At 42.6% G+C, this 21478-nt stretch overlaps 1 long non-coding RNA gene across 1 annotated transcript in view; it reads right to left on the bottom strand.

Annotated features, from left to right (window-relative positions):
- The window catches only part of LOC127300167 (uncharacterized), a 29492-nt gene extending 10208 nt beyond the window's left edge, over positions 1-19284 (bottom strand). The window contains exons 1-4 of the long non-coding RNA XR_007850962.2: positions 19197-19284; positions 18917-19106; positions 18620-18824; positions 17891-17941 (exon numbers count right to left, since the gene is read on the bottom strand). This is a non-coding gene — a long non-coding RNA (uncharacterized lncRNA). The remainder of the gene's footprint in view (positions 1-17890; positions 17942-18619; positions 18825-18916; positions 19107-19196) is intronic.
- Positions 19285-21478: the final 2194 nt, after the last annotated feature.

The following is a 21478-nucleotide window of genomic DNA, read 5'->3' as shown; positions in this document are numbered from 1 at the left end:
GATCTGAATGTAGCAGATCCGTTGACTAAAGCTCTCCCTAGGGCAAAGCATGACCAACACCAGAATGCCATGGGTGTTAGGTATATTACAATATAATCTAGATTATTGACTCTAGTGCAAGTGGGAGACTGAAGGAGATATGCCCTAGAGGCAATAATAAAGTGGTTATTATCGGAAATTCAATTCGGCTCCCGGGTGCATATGCTCCCTCTATCAAAAAATTATATTTCGAAATATCGAAAAATTTTGACAAAAAATTCTACTTGTACATCTCCACAATATACGTACGTTTGTCAAGTTTCGCGAGGAACCAATATGTTTTGTGGTCTGTGTAAAAAAGAGAAAATTTATCTCCTGAAAAGCCTTATTTTCAGCATTGAACTTTGTCTTTTTTACACACGTCACACGACAAGTCGGATTTTTATGAAACAACTTTGTGAGCGTGTAGCACGTGAAGATGTACGTTCGAATTTTTCGTTTCAATTTTTTGAAATTACAAAATGTATGTAACATGCATTTCAAAATAAAGGGAGCATATGCTCCCATGTGCCAAAACACCATTCCCGGTTATTATTTATATCTTTATGTTTATGATAAATGTTTATATATCATGCTATAATTGTATTAACCGAAACATTAGTACATGTGTGATATGTAGACAACAAGAAGTCCCTAGTATGCCTCTTAAACTAGCTTGTTGATTAATGGATGATTAGTTTCATAATCATGAACATTGGATGTTATTAATAACAAGGTTATGTCATTATATGAATGATGTAATGGACACACCCAATTAAGCGTAGCATAAGATCTCGTCATTAAGTTATTTGCTATAAGCTTTCAATACATAGTTACCTAGTCCTTATGACCATGAGATCATGTAAATCACTTATACCGGAAAGGTACTTTGATTACACCAAACACCACTGCGTAAATGGGTGGCTATAAAGGTGGGATTAAGTATCCGGAAAGTATGAGTTGAGGCATATGGATCAACAGTGGGATTTGTCCATCCCGATGACGGATAGATATACTCTGGGCCCTCTCGGTGGAATGTCGTCTAATGTCTTGCAAGCATATGAATGAGTTCATAAGAGACCACATACCACGGTACGAGTAAAGAGTACTTGTCAGGAGACGAGGTTGAACAAGGTATAGAGTGATACCGAAGATCAAACCTCGGACAAGTAAAATATCGCGTGACAAAGGGAATTGGTATTGTATGTGAATGGTTCATTCGATCACTAAAGTCATCGTTGAATATGTGGGAGCCATTATGGATCTCCAGATCCCGCTATTGGTTATTGGTCGGAGTGAGTACTCAACCATGTCCGCATAGTTCACGAACCGTAGGGTGACACACTTAAAGTTGGATGTTGATATGGTAGTACTTGAATATGGAATGGAGTTCGAATATTTGTTCGGAGTCCCGGATGAGATCCCGGACATCACGAGGAGTTTCGGAATGGTCCAGAGAATAAGATTCATATATAGGATGTCATTTTATGTGAATTAAAATGTCGCGGAAGGTTCTATGGAAGGTTCTAGAAGGTTCTAGAAAAGTCCGGAAGAAACCACCAAGGAAGGTGGAGTCCACATGGGACTCCACCTCCATGGCCGGCCAACCCTAGTGGGGAAGGAGTCCCAAGTGGACTCCCCCTTAGGGGGCCGGCCACCCCCCCATATGGGAGGTGGAACTCCCACCTCTAGTGGGAGTCCTAGCTTGGCTAGGTTTACCCTCCATATGGAAGGTTTTTGGTTCGGGTCTTATTCGAAGACTTGGATACCAACACTTGGGGTTCCACCTATATAATGAGGGGCATAGGGGAGGGGGCCGGACACACCAAAGCCACAAGTTGGCTGCACCCCCTTGAGGCCGGCCACCCCCTCCCAAACCCTAGCCGCCCCCCTCTCCTCCATATCTCCCGCGTAGCTTTAGCGAAGCTCCGCCGGAGTTCTCCACCGCCACCGACACCACGCCGTCGTGCTGTCGGATTCAAGTGGAGCTACTACTTCCGCTGCCCGCTGGAACGGGAGGTGGACGTCGTCTTCATCAACAACCGAACGTGTGACCGAGTACGGAGGTGCTGCCCGTTCGTGGCGCCGGAACCGATCGTGATCAAGATCTTCTACGCGCTTTTGCAAGCGGCAAGTGAACGTCTACCGCAGCAACAAGAGCCTCCTCTTGTAGGCTTTGGAATCTCTTCAAGGGTGAGACTCGATACCCCCTCGTTGCTACCGTCTTCTAGATTGCATCTTGGCTTGGATTGCGTGTTCGCGGTAGGAAAAATTTTGTTTTCTATGCAACGTTATCCTACAGCGTGTGCACGCCTGGGCGCGTCTGGCCATGTCGTGTTCTTGTCGTTGTGATGCGATTTTTCGACGGGGCAGAGTCTGGTCGTGCTCAGGAGAGTGAGAGGGAGTGGTGTGACAAGGTGGAGCAGGCTGGAATGGAGAGGTGAGGGAGATGGCACGAGCTGGCCATGCCATGCCACGGCATGGTCATGCTCTGGTCGAATTTGTCCAGCAGAGGTGGAGGAAAGTGGTGGTACTGGTGTTGTGAGGTGAGTTGAGGCTCCAGGGGTGCAGTGGGGTGCCAGAACTTGGACTTGGTCTTCTCAAAAACCAGCATGGGCATGAATTCTAGCCCTGCCTCACAAGTGTTCGATGAAATGCCCAAAAGAAACTTATTTTTGAATTTTGCAAATCTTTTTGGTGGGTTGTAATCATATATTAAAAGGAGTAGAATGTTGGTGGTGGTGGTCAAAATGGAGTTGAATTGCAAAATTTCATTTTGCATATGATCTTAATTTTGTTTCAATGTCACCACTTGGCTTGCTTCTAATTTGAATTTGAGGCAGAGTTTGGGGTTGGGGTTTTGAGCAAACTTGTTTTACTTGATGTTGTCTTGGAAAAGGTGCAAAGAGTTGGTCAAGTGTAGAAGTAAAATCTCAAAAATCAGGGGCTCAAAGTGGGTATCATGATGAAATTGTCACATATGACCATAATCACATGTGAGCACAAATTTGATTCAAATTTGGTTTGAATTGAGTTTGATTGTTTCCAAAAGTGTTAATAAGTGTTTAGTATCCATTTACAAATAATGGTGCAAACCAAAATGGTCTAGGTTAAGGTTTTGCAAAAATGGCATATGCCATATGTGTGTGTGGAATGGATTTTTATAATTTATTTTCTATTTTCTTTTTCTTTGACTTTGGATGATCAAGTGATCATTGTTAGGGTTTTAGAGTAATTGTAAACACATAAGCAAGCATCATGGCAAGGGCACACTCAAATAACTAATAAGGTGATCTATATGCATAGTCCTATATGATGAGAAAAAGTTTTTGTTGGCTCTAATTTTTGGATACTTGGAATCTCTCTCTTGTTCCTTTTATTGAAAACTTGGGATGTTACACGCTACAGGAGACTGACTGGGAGAGCGTCCTAGTTCGTGTCTTCGGCATCGACTCCTCTTCGTAGTAGTACTCCTCTTCACAGACTGACCAAGTAAATAGCCAGGACAACAATCCCAATGTGTACGTTTGAATGTACTCGCAAACCACCTTAGAGAGAAATAAAGGATATGCAGTATGGCAGTAGCAAGGAGAAGGTGTCGAGGGTACTCCTCGGCAATGCCCCCAAATTCCATCCTCCATCTCTCCATTTTCATTACCGTTTGCGAGGCCTTCCTCGGCATTGAACCTCACTGGGGTCTTTGGAGGAAGATATTCTATGTGAAGCATCACAACGACAGCAATGCCCCCCACGTCGTCAATGGCGTTGGCTTCATCGTCAGGAAGGAGGTTGACTACTTCAACTATCCAATGAAGGAATCCGTCTAGGGTTGGCGCAACAAGTGGTTCTACCTGCGGGATCCCGCCGTTCCTGGGCGGCGTTCAATTCTCCCTTCCTTTGATGACGTCTTGGTGGCTCAGAAGAAGAAGTCTTGGCAAAACGCCCTTTCTCCCGAAGAGAGGGCGACAGCCGACGAACTGTTTGAGCAGATAGTCACTTTGAAGAATACGGGAGGCTTGACGATGTGCGGCACTGAAGTAGTTTCAGTGTTCCTGCAATGTCGAGTGCAGCCGCTAATGTCTCGACCTCACCAGTTATGGCTTTATACTGGCAAAGGCGACAAGTCAAGGATCAACTCTGCCGACCTGTCGGCAGATGAGCTTCGGGATGAGGTTCGTCGCCTGACATGCCTCAGTATGAAGGGCACCATCATCTTGACATCGGCTCGTCCTCCCTACAATCTCGACCACCTCCCGTCTGAGGTAATCTTTACTGCTCCTCGTTTGCTTTCACCTCTTTTTGCTTTGTCGCGCTTTACAAACTTCCTTATTCTTTTTGATAGGCCCCCTTCGTCGTTCAATGCTACCCTCCTACACCGGAAAGCGGCGTGGAGCCGGAGGATGATGACGACAATTCTGAAGGGACTGAAGACGCCCAGCAGATCCTTGAGGACAGCGATGTTCAAGAGGGCGACACTGCCGAGGATGCCGCTTTTACCAGGAGCAAGTGCCGCTTGCAGATAGACGATGATTTCATCACGACGGCTGAATCTAGTCCCAGTGACCAAGATAATGATGCCGTTGGAAATCCTCCGCCTTCACCTGTTGACAAGGGGCCATCAGGCTTTTTCGCTGCCGAGGATGACTTGGAACTGTGAGCACCTTCACTCCTTTGTGATTTGACCTGCGTTTCTTTTTTGTATGCTAATCATTTTATTTTCTGAAGCAGCTCTGGCGATGACCTCGTCCCTCTCGCAAAGAGGGCTAAGTTAACTGCCGAGAGAACATCATCAGCCAAAGAGCCTATCCCTTCTTCCGCCAAGCCAACACCTCCTACTAGGACGGCCGTGGAGAAGATTCCAGTGTCGAAGGTTATTCCTCCTGGCGATGCCCCTACTTTGTCGGCTTCTCGTGATCACGTAAGTATTTATTTTGCCTTGTTTTGCTGAATTTTCTTTTTATCGACTGAGTCTCCCTTCTTCCTTGCTGCAGCCGATTTATGCCACAGTCGACGCTGTGGTAGATTTTGCCGAGCAGTTTACCCGACTGGAGGCTGAAAACGCCCAGCTTCGGAAGACCGTCAAGTCCTCGGCTGATCAGGTGTTGGAAGCCAACAGGCTTGCCACCGATGCCAAGAACGAAAACATCTCGCTGAAGAGGGAGCTGTCGAAGCTGAAGCAGCAAATGAAGGATGAACAGGAGGCCAGGCGTGCGGCAGCGATTGCAGTCGATAAGAAAGAAGGCAGCGATTGCGAGTCCATCAAAGGCTTATTGGGTAAGTTTTCTGACACATAACTTCTTTTTTGGTATTTCTTTACTGGCTGCTGACCTATCTTTCCTTCAGAGGCCGCCAATATAACCGTCACTCGACGCGATCAGCTCCGGGAGGACTCGACATCCGATGCCTTATCGCTTGCCGCCGAGTCAAACGTCCAAGTCCTTGGCCTTCTACAAAAGACCAAAGGAGCTCTGTCGAGGTTGTACTCGATGATGTTCCCGAAGGCGAAGCAGGACAAGACCCTTGGCGAGATGGCGGATGCTTTTCTTGTTGACTCTTCAGAGCCAGTGGAGGTATTGAAACGCCGTTCCCGATTATTCGGGGCGGTTCTTACTTTCCAGCTGCTAATGGGTCATGGGCTGGGGTCTGACTTGGAGAAGTTGTCTAAGGCATTGCCTGTGGATGATGACAACCACTTAGCCGACCTTGAACCTTTTAAAAGATCGGCAGTGACTTGTGCCAATCAACTGCTGAAGTTGGTAGACGAAGCACAAGCCAAGCCCACTCCTGAAGCTGCCCCTGGCTCGTCGTCAGCGCCTCCTTGATTTTGTTGCTTCGTTAGTTGTAAACAAAGCCAATCGTGACTTGACTTAGTCCTATTTATTTCGGCTCTGTTGCCAATTTCAAACAACCTTTTTGATGTAATATAAATGCCGACGCTCCCGATGGGAGTTTTATGTTAACGTCTTTATGAATCGAAGATTGTGCTGCAGATTCCTTCATCTTCTTCTCGTGCCGAACTTTTCTCGAATCCTTCGGCTAACGACGAATCTGACCTTGTTCGCCGCTTACATGACCAAGTATCCCGTTTAAATAAGGACATTGCTTCTATTCGGGCTATGGCAACGTTGGTGAAGAAAAAAGGAGAAATAGCAACTGCTATCGAGCAGTATGCTATTGATGGTCTTCAAGTTGCCACCGAAAGTTTGGGCTGTGAGTATTTTCCCTATCTCCTGACTCCTGGCGTAGCTCGGATGCTCTTTTTAACTGGTATTCGTTCCTTTACAGTTGTATCTTCAGATAAATCCGAGGAGGACAGGCGGATTCATGAGAAGGTCGAGGCGATGATTGATGCTGCTCACCCGAAGCATGATCTGTGGCTGCATCGTCCGAAGGCTATTGTTATGGCGAAGTTCGAGTGCCGTGTGGAGAAAGCACATTACTACTTCGATAAGTTTCATGCTCATCTCAAGATGGTCTGGGGTACTTTGTTTCCTCTGGATGAGGTTCCAGAAACTTTATCTGCCCTGTTTACCCAGTTCAAGTCGCCAAAAAGGATTCGGCAATTGGTGCGGAAGGAGCTTCTGGCTGGCGCCGAACTTGCTTTTGCTTCGGTGTTGGCGTGTCATCCGTCCTTAGATTTAAGGGTCGTAGCAAACACTGATAGGAGTTTGGGCCAATATTATGATATTGCTAGAGGCCCCGCATATACCATTGTCTCTCGAATGGAGTCTTGTCTTGAAAAGGAAACGAGAGGTCAAGGGAGCCAGGGAGCCTAGCCCTGAATGTAACATCCTTGTACCTGCATGAAATTGTTTTTGTACAAGTTTACTGCGTGCGCTACATGCTATACCAGTTGGATTGATAATTTATTGTCGAGGGCGGCTGAGTGATCAGTTCAACCTGCTCTCCCGACGACTTCGTTGAATTTTTGCAATGTTATTGCGAAGCCGATATGTAAGTTTTTGTAAGAGCGAGACCCATCGACTTAGTCGAGGGAATTAGACGCTTGGCTTCGTCACACGGTGCACCGGTTTGAGCCTTATTTTGGTGTAATGTAACCATCGACTGCAGCACTCGAATATTTTTCGAGGCTTGGATTGGTTGTTTTAGTACGTCATTAATCTTAGCTCTCGTTGAGAGTATTTAATTAATGACGTTGTGTAAACGTATTCTTCAGGACAACACTCTCGATGGGAGTAAGAGCCGATTGTTTAGGGCCCCAAACGATATGGTCGGGTGATAGGGCCTGAATTTAAGAAAAAAGGTAGAAAACCTGATTAGAACTTTATTCATAATGCAACAGTAACCTTAAAGGCTGTCGAATAAGTAAAGACAATTGTATCATAGGTGTAGAACCGTCGCAGCTGTGCGATGTTCCATGGATTCCCAACGTCTTTTCCTGAAGCTGGATTTTTGAGCCGATATGCTCCTCCTGGTATCACTTCAGTGATGATGTACGGTCCTTCCCACGGGGATTAAAGTTTCAAGGGTCTCTCTTGCTTCAACCGAAGCACCATATCCCCAACATTGAAGCTTCGGCTGTGTATTCGTCGGCTGTGATAGTTCCTCAACGCCTGTTGGTATACCGTCGTTCTTGCCAAGGCAATGTGTTGTGCTTCGTCGAGAAGGTCCATAGCGTCCTGCAGCGCGATGTTGGAAGAAGATTCTGTGTATGCTGCCACCCGAGGAGCCTCGAACCGAACGTCGGCTGATAGGACTGCTTCGGCTCCGTGCACCAAGAAGAACGGGGTGTACTGAGTTGATCTGTTAGGCGTAGTGCGCAAGCTCCATAGCACAGATGGTAGCTCCTCTTCCCAGGCTCCAGCCGCGCCTGTAAGGCGTTTCTTGAGGCCATCCCCTATTAGGCCGTTGATCCTTTCTACCTGCCCATTGGTCTGTGGGTGGCTAACGGATGCAAACTTCAGTTTGATTCCTCCGTCATCGCAGAACTTCCGAAATTCTTTCGAGTTGAAGTTCGATCCGTTGTCTGTGACGATACTGTGGGGCATACCGAACCGAAAAGTTATTCCTCTGAAAAACTGAACAGCTGTTTCGGCCTTTTCGTTTCGAACGGGCACTGCTTCGATCCACTTGGTGAATTTGTCGACTGCGACCAGTAAATACGTGTGCCCTCCAGGCGACGACCTCGGCAGTGGTCCAACTTGGTCGAGTCCCCACTGAGCAAAGGGCCATGCTAGAGGTATTGTCATTAGATCTGTTGCGGGGGCGTGCGGTTTTGGGGAAAAGCGCTGGCAGGGGTCACATTTCATGACTAGGTCTCAAGCATCCGGCGCTGCTGTTGGCCAGTAAAATCCTGCCCTAAAGGCTTTTGCTACGAGGGCCCTGCTTCCTGCGTGGTGTCCGCAAAGGTTCTAACACTATCCACTAGTTCTTGGAACTCTTTTGCACGCACAATCCTGAGCTGCATTTTCATTACTGCCTGCAGTCCCTTCATGAATTTCCTTTGTCGTTTTTCTTCCATGTTTACTTCCTTGCTAATGTAATGAGATAGACGATTAAACTCTCGTACATGTTTCGGAACTAGAAGGTTGTTTTGCTCTGATCCTTCACTTCTCTTCCTTTTCATGTTGCCTTTAACGACATATTCCTGGCGAAACTTTTTCTTGAAGTCTGCCCAGGTGATAACACCTTCTTCATGCGATATAAACTACAAGTCTTCCCACCATGTTGCTGCAGATCCAGTCAAAAGGTATGTGGCATATCGCACTTTCTCATCATCTTTACATCCCACACTTTTAAGTTTACGGGATGTATCCATCAACCAATACTCTGCTTCCATAGGCTCATCTACCATAGAAAAACTTAAGGGTTTGGTTTTCAAGAAATCCACCAGTTTAATTCTTGGTTGTACTTCCTCATGTGACTTCTCTTGTGCTCCTTTCAATAAATAACTATAGAACTGGTGTTGTTTCACTTTATCCTCCTTATTTACTCCCATCATGTCTGCCATATACTGAGGAAGTTCTACTTCACTAACTGGAGGTAATATTGGAGTTGATTTTTGTTCCGCATTAGCATTAATGACCTCCTTTTGCTTGGCTTCATTCTTCTCCTAAGATTTCAACTCTACTTCCTTGCATTGGTAAGACGTCTCTCCCTCACACGCATCCATTACCCCCTAGACCTGTAACAATAAGAAAGAACTCAATGATGCAACATGCATTTGCACACTAAGGTCAAACTTCATGTACAGATCTAGTCAATCAATAAAAATCCAATAAAATCCAAAAAGATTCAGAGTTGTGTTTATAATACACACCATTATAAGCCTGAATAAAATAATTGAGTAATACATCTCTAAACATCAGGCTCTGATGTGTAGTATATAACACCACATAAGATAGGTTTACATCGTGATACTTAGCACGAATATGTGGATTTCTATTATTTATCTCAACATTTACCGTAATTGCACATTTGCAATGAGATAAACTTGAAACAAAGTGGCCTAGGATAGTTAAAGTTAACCTAGTTTTGTTTGGAAGTACTAACAAAATATTATCCCATATATAAGTGCTATTGAGGACTATTTTGTATGATATCACTAGTTCTAATATGGTTACTCGGAATACATATTTATTAGGACATATTTCCTATAGTTCTAAGCGTTTCTACCATAAGCATATGGTCATGATGTGCTTGGCACACTTCCCATATTTTTGGAACACAGTTCTTGCACTATTGTCTGGCTTCTTATTGTTCTCCTCCTAAATGTTTATGATGTTCTATTCCATCACATAATGATTCTCAGGTGAATCATATATGATTAGCACTCTACCTTGTAAATAAGCATATATTATTCATATCTCTCTTCCTTACCTATCATGATTGACTCATCATGGTCTCTACTACTTCATCTAACTTATATTTATCACTTACTATCAAATGTTTCACAAGTTGGGATAGATTTTACTTACCCATTAATTGTCTGATTATACCTGCTAGTAGGATATCTTCTTATATAACTATCTTTATCACTTGGTATTACTCTTATTACAAGTCTAAATAACTAGTTCTTACTCTACTAGGTGTTGGTACACATCTTCCAATAGGATATCTTCCTTATGGTTGTATCCTCTCTTTGGACTACCATGTATTGTATACCAATTGTGGTCTACTCATCTATTGTTTTAAGGACTTGATGGTATGCTACAAACTTGGGATTAGCTAACTAACTTCACTTAAGAAGGATAGATAGGAAAGGTTGACTCAAGTGTGTCGGGATTATTCTCAAGTGAATATCCATCTCAAGTCATAAGAAGAATTTGGTTTAGCTAAAACAACTGCCTATAGACACTACCAATCCTATAGGTCTCCTTTAAAGGGTTTTAATCCTAGGGTCAAAGCATTGGCTCTGATACCAACTGTGGTGACCCGGCATACCACTGCATGGTGTAGTATGCAAGTCTGATATAACACCAATGAAACACTGTTCCACTCATATTATATCGCTCAGAGTGGTACAACAGAAACATATGCGGGTCCAAGGCATGTCTATAGAATTACAACACAGACTTTTTACAAAAGATCCACACAGCCTCCTACTTTACAATGAGGTAAAACTGCAAATAAACTCCAGAAGAACGACTCGTGATCTAATCTTATCACGGACTCTACTTATAGAGTATTTGACTAGCTAAAGAGGCTATGCCTAGATTCTAGCTAAATAGGAGCTAGGTTTAGGAAGCTAGTTCCCTTCTACTAAATCTAGGTTTTCTCCATGGTAGTTGTGGTGTTTGACTCTTCCAGCAGGTTCCTGTCCCCTTGAAGTATTTGTAGACTCCTCGGTCTTTGAGTTGCACGGTAGATCCTCCTTCGATGCCTCCATATCTAAGCAGGGGATTTAAGAGTGGGATGAGTACGAGCGTACTCAACAAGTTCATTATAGGAAAGAGGTGTTTAATGCACTAGCTACAGCATTAGACCAGAAAGTCTAATACCAATGCAGGTTTTCATAACCATTTCTTCAAAAGGTTGCTTTTATTTAGAAGAACTATGTCCGTCAGCCTTCACCGGTTTACTAGAACTTCATGGAGTTCCTTTCCGGCAGCGTTCGCAGTTCCAAACCCGGAACAGGGAGTGACAGGTCACGATTCATTACACTCTGCAGAGGTGTGTTGATTTACCCATAAGAGATCTTAACCTTGGTGCCAACCGGGCATATTCCCCGTCCACACTTCCTTTGGTGTGAGGCCCGGTATAAGGTCATAGCCAATCATATTCCTCCGCTACCTCGTACACCCACCCTTTGCTGCAAACTCCGACCCTGGGTCCTCGCCGGTGCTCTTATACCAATTAAGGATGGCCTCGACCACGACAACAGTTCAGGTCTCTTTCATGAACTCCTTCGCCGGGAGATGCAACCCATCATAGACCGCAATAACCGTGGGGACTTCAATCGGGACCCCCACCCTACCACTTGTCCTCTCTTGGATCAAGGGTTTACTGTAAAGCGCATCCGTTGATGTACAAGAGGTGGAAATACAATTGACTATTCCGTCCCACTCCAGATCTTATGGTTAACACGGTATTACGGCACAAGAATCACTGGACGACATTTGTTGTTAATCCTAGATGGATATAAACCCTTGCAATGGAACCTCCACCATATCAACACAATCCATGGTTCCATTGCCCACCACATAGTCATATTCATAGTTATGAAAATAGTGGTTTTGGTTTTTATGCAATAGTGATATTCATAGTACTTTGCAAGTAATTTGATAAAGATATTCAAATGACATGAGCAAGTGATGAACTTGCCTTTCTTGACTGCAAGATTATGCAGGCAAGGTCTTCGGTGCGCAATAACTCCAAATTCTGAAATAGCATCATCATCCGGTAAGGACGATGTTTAAAAGATTGGCAAGGATGCAGTAATGCATATGTATGAGATGCAATCGCTCTAAGCGTGACCTAACCCCGATGATTTAGGATTAGTGAGTTGAAATGATTTGTTTAGAGTGTGTTACACTTTTAGAGTGATTCACAAACAAGGTTCTGATTCAGGTGTGATTACTTGGTATAATAAACATGTGCTGCAATATATCATAATAATAGTATTAATAGCACACAGCAATAAGATCTGGTGTAATCCTAACATGTAACGAATAGTGGTTGGTTTTAGCACTATATGTCATGGTTAATGATTGATTATTATATATCTCAAAAGAATAATCTTTGAAGAACATGTGCTTTATCAAAGAACAAGTATGATAATTAGGTTTGTGGGGTTCTATGGTGGACTATGGTTTCAACTAGTTTCTGGAGTGAGTATTAGATGGATCCTAACAAGGTTGGAAGTATATCTTAGGCAATTCATTAAACATGGGTGCTATCAAGGTTGGTATACCTTACTGGTGATAGATGGCTATTGTCTGTAGGCCCTATTAGGTAGGGTTGATGAACACTCTCCATTTACTTCAAAAGAATAACTTTTGAAGAACATACTTCTTAAGGAATAAGAAGTATTACAATTAAGGTTGAGGTTGTCTAGATTTTCTATTGGGTTCACTAAGTAAGGAATAGTTAGTCTTTAAATAGGATGGTTCATAAGTATCTAACATTAGTAGGGTTGAGTGTGTATGGAAGATGAAGCACAATGTTGGCATGGTTGATCTTCGGGTTCATCACAATGGTGTGATGCTAAGCATGGCTAATTAAGGTTGATATCTCTAAGGATAGGAACTAGGGTTTGCATTTGGTTGTTCTCTTTTGATCCTCTAGGTTGTATGGGTAGGTATAGATCGGATGCTAAATTATAAGTGATAGGGTTTCTACATTTTATGTGGACATGAACTTGTATTTAATTGTTCATTAAGGGTTTATGAATGAAAAGGTAAGGATCATGATTACATATTATAATCTAGGGTTTGGGTTCAGAAGCAATTTAGGTTTCACATGAAACGATAGAGTTAGGTTTTAGGGTTTTTAATTAATAGTTGAAGTAATGGTTAACTAAGATTTTCATATGATTAAACATAATCATCAAGAAATATTTGTCGTTTTATATGGAATTTTAATGCCAAGTAATATTTAATATTCTTTTGTAACTGAAGAATAGAAATAAGAAAATTACATGTTTAGTATTTAGGTTTTATTAGTTTAGGATTTTAAATTAGGCCTTTTAAAATTTAGAGAAAACTTCAAGTTATTGTTCCTTTAACTTTAAAGTATTTTTTTAATATTATTATTATTAAGGTAATTTTCTGTTACCCACTTTTATTTATTGGTTGTTATTTAATTAGTTTCTTTTAAATGGTAAAATTTCCTAGGAGAAAGGAAAGAAAGAAAAAAAATAGATCAAATGGCCTATTGGGTTGGCCCAATGGCCAGGTCAACCAGGCCTGGCCCAACCTGGTCGGTTTTAGGACCGAACCCGGCCGGTCATCGACCCCCAGTACTCTCTCCCCTCTCTCGTTTCACGCACACGACCCCCTCCTCTCTTTCTCTCACGCGACCACCATGCTCCTGCGGCGTCGCCGCCCGCCCCCAGCCGCTCCCGGCCAACCTCGGTACCATCATGATGGGGCTTTTGCTCTCCTCGACGAGCTCTATCACCTGCCCCTGGTTAATTTGGTTTTCGTGGGCTCTAGCGGTCGCCTCTGACCCCGTAACCCTAGTTCCGCCTCCTGTATGTCCGGCCATCGCCGGCCGCTTCCAGCGCCGCCAATACTCCGGCCAGCTTCAGTCGTCTCCGCTCCATTTGACCTCCTCCGCAGAACTCTCTACCATTGCACACCTCCCTGGCGCCGTACTGCGCCCGCGCGCACGGCCTTGTTTCCATGGCTGCCCCGCCGCCTGGCATGGCTCCGGCCGATTTCGGCCTCCTCCGCCGCCGCTGCTCCTCAGCTTGACTTCGCCACGGACCTCTACACCACCTGTTCTCATACACGGCGCTGTGGCTAACCGTGGCTTGTGCTGTCTCGGTCGCTGACGCGGCGCTGGTGCTCCCACGCTTCCGACTGCTCTGGTTCCTCAAGTGGTTGTATTCTGGTGGCGTGTTGGTGATGGGGCTGTGAGCTGTTGTGCTCGACTCCGATGGACGGCGCTGCAAACGTAACCTCGGCGTCGACTACCACTTCTCCGCCACGGCACTGTGAGCTAAACCTCTCTCATCTCTGTTCATGGTTATAGTGTTTGGCTGCATCCTTACTACTGATCAATTTGTGCTACTGGTGGTATACATGCGTGTGTAGTGGGGCTAAATAAATTATGCCCATGTAGTGGAGGCAAGAATTATTATTCCCCGTGAGGGGTGGCTTGATCTGGCAATGCTTTGATCCATTTATATACTGCCTTGTGCTATGGTTGATGCCTCCATTTGGATAATTTTGTTATCCATGACATGATGGTTTGTTGACTGACTGAACCTGGAAGGTTCAGTCACTGAAATAATCTAGTTAGTCATCTGTACTTTATCTTAATGGACTTAGACCTCCAAGATGCAACTACCCTTTCTTGCAGTTACATGATTTACTTGATGTGTTAAACATTACTACTACTTCGGTTGTACTTGGTTGGCCTGGAGTCTATTTTCTGGACCCCAAGTAATTCCTGGAGTAAGTTATGTATTACTGGCTGATTACAGTGATGTCTAAATCGAGTGCACAAACAATACTGGACAGATCCGTGCTTAATAATTACAGTGATGCCTCTAATTGGATGATTAATCATCCAGGCATATGTAGTTGGCTGTATTTCTTTTACTGATGAAACTGAGTATACACTGCAGCATGCATTATTTACTTGATGCTTGGTTTGGTGGTTTGACTGTGAGCTTTGGTGCTACTATTTTAACTGTGCCTCAATTCCAGGCTGTTGTTATTAGTATCTAGATCATGTGCATACATGATCATGGACAAGCTTATGTTGGTGGTGTATTGAGATGCATCCAATGGACATATCTGCTATTTATAGATGGATGCTTTATTTGATGGCTTAATTACTTGTGCTTAAGCTGATGATCTTGTAGCTTAGTGTTGATGTCCTTTCTTTCTTTGCATAAGTGCCCATGTGCTTCTCACTAACATAATTATCATGTGGTGCCTCAAATGAGTGTGCACATGATAATGATATGTTGGATTAGAATCTTGTGTTGTAGGTGCTTATGTAAAGTTAGAAATAGGCATTAATCATGTTGTAGGGTCAGATGATGCAATCTGTCCATCTCAAACTACTGATGTTGCTTGAGTTACTTTTAATGGACATATCTCTGTTTTCTTTAGCCGATGATGCAAAGGCTGAGGCATTGTTGGATAATAAGAACAGATACTCATGTATGGTTTTATAAAATTCTCTGTGATGACCTGGGCATAGCACTTCTATGCCAGATCTGAGAGAAATCCATCTCTCTATCCTCCTAGGTGAAAACCTAGTTGAGGTGTAGTGAGATGGAATGACTGTGTCTCTTTTCTTTGATTTCCTCCCACCGGACTATGCAGACTGAGAACAGATGCTATGCTAAATTGTTGCCTAATAACATGCTATTGGAGTGTAGCTTGATCTGCTCTGGAATCGGAAATACTCCTTCTGCTTGTGATGAACTTCTCCTCCTTGCAGCTTCTGCTTCTTCCCAACTATAGATCTTGATCTTCTAATCTTGTGGCTGGTTGGTTTGATGGTGGTGTGTGTATCTATCTGATGATCCTTTGGTGATTATATAAGAACTGCTGATGATCTGAGGTGGATGTTCTTGAATGAACCGGGGAACGAGTTGTGGTGTTGATTTTGTGCTGAGCTAAGCAACTATATGCTGGAAGGAATTTCCTTTTATATGGTGTTCTGGAGGTGTGCTTAGCCGACACCTATACCATGCAATGTTGTGAGTGTGCTACCTGCTTGCATGGCGCAAGTGCTGGATAGATGCACCTCCCCTTGTGGATCAGCTTGGCACATGAAAAGATCTACCCTTTCCATTTCCCTCTTTATTTTTAACATAGCCACTTGGCTTTACTTCTTTTATGTTTTCTTTGTTTGTTTTGCAGGTACAAGACAAAAGAAGAATAGAAGATATTTAGATAGGATTAGCTTAGTTTTCATTTCTGTATTTTATTCTTGTAATATTTGTAAGTTGTATTAATATTGGATATTGTAAATGACTTTGTAAATGTGTATTCAATTAATAAAATGTAATTTCCCTATTCTTAAGTTTCTAATTATTTTCTTATTATTGTCCTTTTCCTAATTCATCATTGTTTGAATTATAATTGGAAAGTTATAATCTGAATTCAAATTTGAATTCAAATACTTATTTGAATTTTCTTTTATATTTTATTGTATATGGTTGTTTGGAACCCAAATTCCAATTATTATTTGCATAGTTGTCATTTATATTTGAGTCAAGTTTCACTTGCCTTTCTCACAAGTTCTGAAATCAATAAAGGTCATGTCAAAGTTTATCGCACTCGTGTCGCTGACCTTAGTCAATTCCCATCAACACAGGCGAAACCTTGATCTCTTTGTGTTTTAAATAAAAGCGCGAAAATTCCCCGGATTTTCTATGCATGAATGCAATGCGCACATCTGTTTGCTCTATTTTTGTAACCCCAATACCTGGGATATTACACAACGCCACATGGCTTGTTGAGTATAGGCCCGTGATCCTATCGTCCTTACTCGTCATCTGCAACAGGTAAAGTTACAGCCAAAAACATTTGGTCGATACTTTGAATGTATTGGCAAGTTACACAAGTTGCAAAGTGGTTTATAATTATATACATGCAAAGGTATGTCAAAGGAAGGCTCATGGTTTATTTTGCGTAAAGCCAATTTTGTTTTGTAAAAATATTTTTAGAAACTTTCTTTATCTTTATATATTTTTAAAACAAAATAATATAGGGCTAGACAAACACAAGGAATCCACCAAGGTTTGCCATCCTACATCCCATCCCCAAAACAAGCTAAACTAACTCCAGAGCCACTCACTGGATAGAGTTAGCATGCATTAAGTTTTTAGGCAACACTAAATTCAGAGCCACTCACTGGATGAAAATAGTAATTGCAAAGCAGTTCGGACAATCCTAAGTTCAGAGCCACTCACTGGATAAACTTATGATGCCAAAACAATTTTTTTGAAAACGTTTTGAGAAACATAGGAGATCCTTCATCCGCTTCAATCTTCAGTTGCTCAAATTGCTCATATCCGGGAGCACGGCTAATCGATTAGATCATACACTCTGCAGAGGTTGTACACTTTCCCCACATATCACAATCCATCCTTTTTGTTGTATCCTTCATTTGGCTTAACCGGGCATGGATCATGACGAAGTTTTCCATAGAAGCCCCTTATACATAATCCCAGTCCGCCCGCAACTATGATCCGAAGACCCCTCTCCAATGGCGGTACCGATGCAAGGGTTTCCCTCTATGTACGACTAAGCCAGAGCCCATGTAGCATGTGGCTGTACTGGAAGCTTCTTTAACTGAAACTTTGAAGATCTCTTTGACCCTGGGCGGCGGTCCCCACCAAAACCTGAGTCTGCAGAGCCACTCAATGGATGCAGCTCTTGTAGACGCTCCCAACATACCACTCCGCCCAGAGGAAAACATTTTGATAAGTTTTTATTTCAAAAATATTTCCACCATACAACCCCAGAATGGGCGCATGTCAATTTTCATAAAAGGTTTTGTTCTTTGAAAACCCATATCCCACGTCTACCAAGCAATTGGCTAAGCACTCATACAATATACGCATTTTTTAATAAAAGGGCTACAAGGAACATGATAAGAAATCCTATGGCTCTCTACTATGATATCAAAGCATAATTTCCCTACACATGCATTTCTACAAAAATATTTGTAAAACCATGCATATCGAAAGTAGTAGGACAAAAGGTCATGTGTAACTTGCCTTCGGAACAACAGCAACAAGGATCTTCTTCTTGATAAAATTCCGTACAATCTACCGCAAAAGTATAGAAATAAAATAAATACACAATTGTAAGACAAACGTACATATCAATATGCAACATGGCGACATGCATGAAACTCCAAATAAAACATCGAATCATTCCAACAGCAACAAAAATACAATAAGTACCAAATGATATCAACTATGGAACACACACAAACATAAGCTATATTGTTTTATTGGTTAATTCCAAATTTAACCGTATGAACTAGGGTGATTAGAAGTTAGTCAAATTAAGTTATTAATATTAGCTAAAACAATTTGAGATAACACTAATAGATGGTCATAATATTTCCGTATGTTTATGGAAAGAACAACATTAAAACTGTTTATAGAATTAAACTATAGCCAAACTAGTTCGAAACTTTGCCTCAAAATTTACCGAACTATAATCTGTCAAAAATAAACTCTAAGGGTTCCATAATATTCTACTCCTTCCAAGGTTTCCAAAATGATTTTATTTACGAATTTTGGCCAGGTGGAACTAAAGTTACGAATTTCTGAAGTTTCACGTACAGACTGGAAACGAAAATCTGCTGTATCTATACGTGACCGGTTCAGATTTCAGACTAAACTGTCCCAACCTAAAACTACGAGCAGGTTTTCAGATTAGCCTAACATCCAGAACCAGAAAGGAAAAGAGTACACAGGAGAACGGAAGCAGCTCACCGATGGGATTTTTTTGACAGAGACTGTCGGAGAGTTCGTGCGCGGCAGTGGGAACGGCGTCGATGATATGGCGTCACCGGAGAAGAACAATGATGTAGACGATACCGTACTCGGACTCTCCAGCGAAACTCCCGGAGATGGTCGACGGACAGCTATAGCGATGTTGGCGTCGGGTGTTCGTCGTGGGTGACCTCCGGGCCTCCGGCTACGAATTGGATCAAACGAAGGCATCAGTGTGATGCGTACGGGCTAAAGAGAAAGACAAGGAGAAGAATCAGGGCCTGAGTCCCTCCATACCCGGAGAATTCGACGAAACGTCGCGGCGGCCGTCGGAACTCCGGCGAAGAAATTCGCCCTCCACAGGGGCAGCCTGGGGGCGTGAATCAGTGGAGGAGTGTGGTATGCTATTTGGAAGCTCCGGTCGAATTTATACAGAGAGGGAGAACGTGGAGCAACGGGAGTCGACGTTAATGGCCGTGGCTGTTTCCTGTAACGCCATGGCAATTGCATCTCGAATAAAAGCGCAATAACGCGGGGAGACGAAGGGGAAAGAGGTAGAGGAAGGTTCTAGATGGACCTGGGGTCCGAGCAGAGGAGAGGGTGCAGCGGGGCGCGTCGACGCGGGCAGTTTGGTTGAAGACGACCTTCACGTTCGTAAAGAAAAGAGAACGACCTGGGCAGTTTTTTTTTATTCGGAAGATAGACACATCCTGGCTGAGCTGTTTTGGTCGACTCGATGTGGTCTACCCTATTGTTTTCTTTATTATCCTCTACACTCTTTTCTATTTTATTTCTTTCAGATCTCAGATTTAGGACTAAAGCTCAAACAAAATCCAGAAAATTTTAGTAAATAAAATAAAATAGTTATTTTGGACTGTACGAAAGGTATTTCCAATCCTTTTATTATAAAATAATTCATTTTTGATAAATCAATTAACATGCACAAGTGTTATATTTTAAGTCATTTCCACTATACATTTGAGGATGTCATGTTATCCCCGTCTCATATTATTTTGTTTTGTTCATGGAAATGAAATAAGATATATTTGAAATGCAATAAGAATCAAATAACAACACAAATAAATCCTTACCCAAACCCTTTATATATTTTGGAAATGTCATTTTGGAAATGTCATTTTATTTCCTCTCTCTTGGAAAAGTCATATTGTTCCCTCTCTTAGAAAATTCAAAAAGGTTTGGATAAATAGCTTAAACACCACTTAGATCAAAGTGATAAAACACAACACATAAATCGGATTTGTATAAATTTTCCTCAACCAAGATTTATAATTTTGGATAGTCATATTTATCCGCTCATGTATAATGTTTCTATCGTAGTTGAGAAAAGTTTAAACAAGTCCTCAAAAAGTTTCCGTTTCTTCGGAGAATTTCAACAAAGACAATAAATTCAATCAACATATATTATTTATTTAACATTCCAAAATTTGGAAAATTTTGGGATGTTACACGTGTGATGGGAGACAAGTCAACACGTGGAAAGACTCAGAGGTATAGCTCAAGAGGCATATACGTGGACTCCGAGGGGGAAACAACAATTTCAGGATAAATTGCGAAAGCCAGGACTCGAACTAGAGACCCTGGCTCTGACACCATGTCAAGCTTCATGGACTAGCCAACGCAACCAAAAGTCCGAACTGATGGAAAGGTCTAGGCAATCCACTTATACAGTTAAACATTTCTTACCCTTCGGATGGTCACAGGGAAGCTCTCTAATAGATAACTTAAGACAAAGGGAATTAACTACAGCACAGGACTTAAACTTAAGATGATATATATTTGTCAAAATTTGAATGTATCTATATGCTTTCACTGTCTAGATACATCTGAATTTGGACAAATCTCAGACACTTTCGGTGGGACAGAGGTAGTATATAACTGTGTATACACTAACTAGTGTCTAGTTTTGGCGAAGTTATGACTAGTTTCGTGGGATGGATGCACTATAACTAATATACTAGACACTCGATTTGAACACATGAATGACCAATGTCCTTAGCTTACATAGTCGTATTTATACTGTGAGCATGAACGATGAACAATGCTACTGTTTGAATATGGTTGCCAGTAACACCCTATTTGTCTCCATTTCTAATATTGCAGAAAATCCGATGCTCCCGTCTGTAATCCCGCCACCGGTGGTGGATGATCAGCAGTACGCGTGGTTCCTCGCTCCATCTGCTGATGGCAAGCGATTGATGATCATCCTTACAGTAAACAACATTGGGATTACCAATGTTGAAGTACCTCCTGACATTCCCTATTCTGCTAATGGGCTTCAGCTACGGCAGTATCCTCCTGTTGCCACCTACGTCTTTGAGCAGGATCCCTTATCTACTGCATGTGCAGGGGACTTTCTTTGAAGGCAGGTTAACAGCCTCGGCGACCACTCTCTGTTCCTCGGACTCAATTACCCGATCATTGCCAACCAAAAGAAGCGTGAATCCAAAGCTCCTGATGGCACATTGGTTCCATTCATGAGGAAAAACTGCGTCTACACAGCATACCGGAAGATTCTTCATAATCAATGCCCTAAAATTTTGCGATGCAACCTCCAGCCAAATGAAGCTGAAACTGTGGGAGTTATCAGCCTTCCCAGAGATGGTTGGGATAATGTCCGACAAGCGGCTATGTGGTTTAAGCCTGCTTTAAACATTGCCCGTTCGGTGTTACCTTTAAAAAAACACTGACACACTTTTTTATTATGCTTGAAGTGTTGAGAAGTAGTACACTGTTTTTAGGAATCAGTTTATTTGAACACTGCCCCGCTTTTGTATTTCGTGTTGCCTTCATATTATAACCCATGCATGGCTGTTTTAGGATTGACTTTATTTCAGCACT

This window comes from Lolium perenne, chromosome 5, assembly GCF_019359855.2.
Source record: "Lolium perenne isolate Kyuss_39 chromosome 5, Kyuss_2.0, whole genome shotgun sequence".
Lineage (NCBI taxonomy): Eukaryota > Viridiplantae > Streptophyta > Magnoliopsida > Poales > Poaceae > Lolium > Lolium perenne.
The sequence above is the reverse complement of the archived record's forward strand: the minus strand, read 5'-3'. Positions and strand labels throughout refer to the sequence as shown.